The sequence below is a fragment of the Chenopodium quinoa genome, unplaced genomic scaffold (assembly GCF_001683475.1).
Source record: "Chenopodium quinoa cultivar QQ74 unplaced genomic scaffold, ASM168347v1, whole genome shotgun sequence".
NCBI lineage: Eukaryota > Viridiplantae > Streptophyta > Magnoliopsida > Caryophyllales > Amaranthaceae > Chenopodium > Chenopodium quinoa.
The window spans coordinates 1336597-1341260 of record NW_018744284.1 but is presented as its reverse complement, the minus strand read 5'-3'; positions in this window follow the sequence as shown (position 1 = coordinate 1341260).

Genomic DNA, 4664 nt, shown 5'->3' with positions numbered 1-4664 from the left:
GGGCCTTAGGCTGCTGGTGCGCTTGTGCTGCTGCTGGGTAGCGAGGCAGCAAGCCCCAGCTAGCCAGCCTACTGCTGGCTGCGCCAGCAAGCTGCTAGCTAGCAAGGCTGGCTGTGCTTGGCACACTTGTTAGCTGCCAGTATCACGCACCATGGCGCAGGGCCATAGGCTACCTAGCAGCCATGGTGCGCACCCTCAAAGGGCTTTGTGGGACGTTTGCTTAGTGCTTGAGCTATGATTTTGCGAAATTCTTGCCATTTTAATAATTTTATATAATTTTTTTTACAAGGCTAAAAACCTCGATTTTCGATTTTGCAAAATTTTGACAAATTATGGGTTATGCCGACTTAATTAATCGGATTAATTAAGTACGGATGCGGAATTTAGTGGGAGCTTAATTAAGTGCGTTAGCATTTTGTGTTTGACTGGGAATGTCCCCCTATTAACAATAGGGAATATGTCTTTGTTGTTTCCAAGGCCGCTCGAAGAGCGAGACTGTGAAAATGCAAGGCCGTGCTCAGATGGATTTTAGAAATCATCTGCTTATTGACACGGAGATCGAGCAACATTTCTGAACGTAATAAGGATGACGAAGATTCTTACCTTATAGTTCATGAAGAGACATTAAGCGACATAGGAAATGGGCTATACACTATATGCACACTTGTCCGGAAGGACAAGTGGGAGATTGAAAGGAATGGTGTCCTTCCAACAAGTGTATTATTCTAATAGAGGGTTCAGAATTAACAGGAAGCTACTTCTTCAGTGAGATCAAGTGATCGGATTTCCTGGGTGGAGGCCGCTTCCGATCAGTAATATTAGTGAACAATTAATATTACAACTTTATCTTGACTGAACCCTTCGGGTCAAACCCAAACGAACTACCGATCAGAACCGACGAATCAATCCAAAGGATTTGATGAGTCACTACAGTATTACAAACATAGACGTCGGATATTGAGCCTAGAGCGTCGAGACCGAGCGTTGCAAAATCAACAAGCAACAAGTTCGAGCAAAGCCGTAGCATCACATTGGCCTAGCCATGTGGTTGCTAGGCTAGCTCGAGCTAGCATGCACCTCGCATTGCTAGGCGCAAGCCTAGAATGCCATGTGTGCTAGGCGCTAGCGCCCAGCTGCTATCGCAAGGCTAGGCCTTGCTAGCACTGGCGCACAACATGCCCAGCTGCTATCGCATGGCTAGGCCTTGCTAGCACTGGCGCGCAGCATGCCTAGCTTGCTAGGCTCTTGCGTGTGGCAGCATAGCACAACGCTACGCACTAGTCAGCAAGCACGTTGGGCTGTGCGTGCATGCATGAGCTTAGGCCTCGAGCTAGCAGCCTAGTAACGCTCAGCACTACGCACTAGCCAGCAAGCAGGCTGGCCTTTGCGTAGGTGCATGTGCCTTTGCATGGTAGCACCAAGCAGCACGCCTAGCAGCAGCGAGCTAGGGGCCTCGCCTAGCAGCAGCGAGATAGGGCCTCGCCAGCAGCAGCAGCAGCAGCATGCGTGGCTCGCTAGCAGCACGCATGCGCTGGAGCTTGCTGTGCTGGCTGGCTGGCAAGGCAGGTTGCCCAACCTTGGTGCCAAGCTCCAGCTGGCAGCCTTGGCAGCCAAGGCAGGCTGCCAGCCTACCAAGGGCCTTAATGCTGGTTTGGAGTTATGGGGACCAAGGCTTGGAGCCAACCCTTGGGGAGCAAGGTAATGGTCCCCCCCTTTGGTGATGGTCCTCACCTAACCTCTCCTCTCCATGTGCCACTTGTTGATTGTTGATTGCATTATCTTTTAATTTTTTTTATTTAAATAAATTAGTTGGAAATACAAACTATCCCACATTGATCATGAATGGGAGTGCAAGTTGCATTTCTCAATAAATACCCCATGATTGGGCATTTGGAAATCAACTTGAGTGGAACTCAAAAAGCATCTCTAATTATTGAGAAAACCTTTAAGTTCGTAAAACTCTAGTTTTACCTTTAAGTTCGGGTCGGGTCGTGGGTACGAGCCGTTGGAGGCTATCACACTTGTGAGGCTTTAAACTTATAAGTAAGAGCTCAGTTTACGAGCAAAGCATGTTTCAAGGGTATAACTTCTTTCTCCCTTCTCTTAATTTTTGTTTAATTATGTTTATGCATGCTTTGTTGCTTTAATTATTGGGGCAGGTCTTGGGGGGTTTCTATTCCCCGTAGAGATGGTCTTTACGAAACCCAACCTGTGCCACCCAAATGGGAGATGCTCTGTGCGACGAATTCACCCGGATGGATGTCGCCGGACGCCTGCTCAAGTTTGGAACAGACGTATTAGTTTAATTTTATTAGGATCATCCGGCCATGGGCCTCAAGTTGATCAACCGGCCTTAGGCCTCAAGGTGATCATCCGGTCATGGGCCTCAAGTTGATCATCCGGCCTGTGGCCTTATAAGGTTGTTCAGAAAAGAACATAGGTGATTAAAAGAAGTAAAGCCGACTATGTATTACACAGACGGTTTTCCGCACTGAGGAGACTTGCAAAAAACTGAAATAAATTGCAAATTTTATTGACATGCTTTAATGTACAAATAATTTACAAATCTCAGAAGTAGTACTTTTTTAAGTTGTCTACGTTCCAAGTTCTGGCTAGCTTCCTGCCGTCTGGTGTTTCCAGGCGGTAGGTGCCGCCTCTAATTTCTTCATAGATTCGGTAGGGGCCATCCCAATTAGGAGTCAGCTTTCCTTGCTCGTCGGCCCTACCGACTGTTTTCAGACAGTAGATTTCATGACACAAGTCCGCATTGCCCCTTTTAGGGGCCACTTGTGCACTCTTTTATTGTAAGCTCTGGTCATTCTCAGACAGTAGATTTCATGATGCAAGTCTGCGTTGCCCTTGCGTTCTGGAAGTGAATCCAATGCTAGCCACATGGCCTTCCAGTTAGCCTCTTCGTCATAAAGCATGACTCGAAGAGTCGGCTCATAATGCTCAATAGGCAGAACAACCTCTTCCCCATAAACCATAAGAAATGGAGTTTCACCAGTCGCCCCTTTTTCAGTCGTCTTGATGGCCCATAGAACATGCGGTAGCTCGTCAGCCCATAGGCCGCCAGCTCTTTTAATTTTCTTTTTGATGCCATCAGAGATTAACTTATTGAAGGCTTCAACCTGGCCGTTTGATTGGGGGCGGCCGACTGATGCAAAATAGTGAAAGATCCCTTGGTCTCCCAACCAGTTCTTGAGAGTAGGCGTTCAAATTAAGGACCATTGTCAAAGACCATAGACATGGGTACCCTATACCGGGTGATGACATTTCTCCAAATGAAGGAGATAACATTTTTTTAATGCCTTTGACTGCCTCCGCCTCTACCCATTTGGTGAAGTAGTCGACAGCAACAAAAATATACCTCCGTCCGCCTATAGTAGGCGTATACAGACCCAGAATGTTCATGCCCCATTTGGCGAATGGTACTGGGCTATGGATAGCCGTGAGGTCAGTGGCCGAACGATGGATGAACTTGCCAAACCTTTGACACTTGTCACATTTTTTCTCCATCTCCATGGCGTCTACTTCTAGGGTAGGCCAAAAGTAGCCTTGCTGCTTGACTCTCCTTGCTAGGGTCCTGCCTCCTATGTGGGAGGCGTAGAAGCCCGAGTGCAAGTCTTCTAAGACCTCTCGGCCCTTCTCTGGTGTAACACATTTCAAAAAAGGTTGGAGATAGCCTTTCTTAAAAAGCTCTCCATTTTGGATTTCAAAATTTGCTGCACGTTTTTTCATTGCAACCATCTCTGGGTAGGTATCTGGTAAGGTGACGTCTGTTAAGTAAGCCCGGATGCCATCCATCCAGGTTGAGCTTCGGTTCCTCTTCAATGCTCCTTTTTTCCATCACTTCCCAAAAAACTTATCTAGGTGTGTCACAAGAGGCGGATGATGCCAATTTGGAGAGAGCATCCGCCTGATTGTTCTCAGATTTGGGCACCTAACTCTTCTTTGACCGCCTGTAAATACTTGAACATAGCCGGGTGTGTGGCTTCATAGTTACCATGGTATTGGCTAACAATCAATTGTGAATCAGAACAGGCGTCCACTTTCCTTGCCCCAGCTGCCTTACACATGCGGATGCCGGCTAGTAGGGCTTCATATTCTGCCTCATTATTTGAGGCTTGGAACTTGAAACGTAGTGCATACTCATACTTGTCTCCTTTAGGAGACTAACATATGACGCCTACACCACAACAATTCAGGGTGGAGTTCCCGTCCACATATACCTTCCAAACTTGTTCAAGGTTTTCAGGATCAGCCGGCCTGGTCATTTCAACAATAAAGTCAGCAAACGCTTGTTCCTTCACTACTTACCTTGGCTCGAAAGTAATTTCAAGGATTTGAATTTCAATTGCCCATTTGATCATTCGGCCAGATGATTCCATGGTTGTCATTGGCCGCTTGATTGGCTGGTCAGTGTAGACCACTACTGGATGTGCCAAGAATTAAGGCTTTAACTTCTTGATTGCCATGAAGAGGGCAAGTCCAAAATTTTCAACCATGGGGTACCTTAACTCTGCGTTCCGTAGAACATGACTGATGAAGTAGACCAGGAGCTGGGTGCCGCCTCTTTCAGCAAGGAGAACAGCACTAAGCGCATGATCACAGACGACTTGGTACATGTACAACACTTCTTTTGGCAAAGGACTGACCAGCCT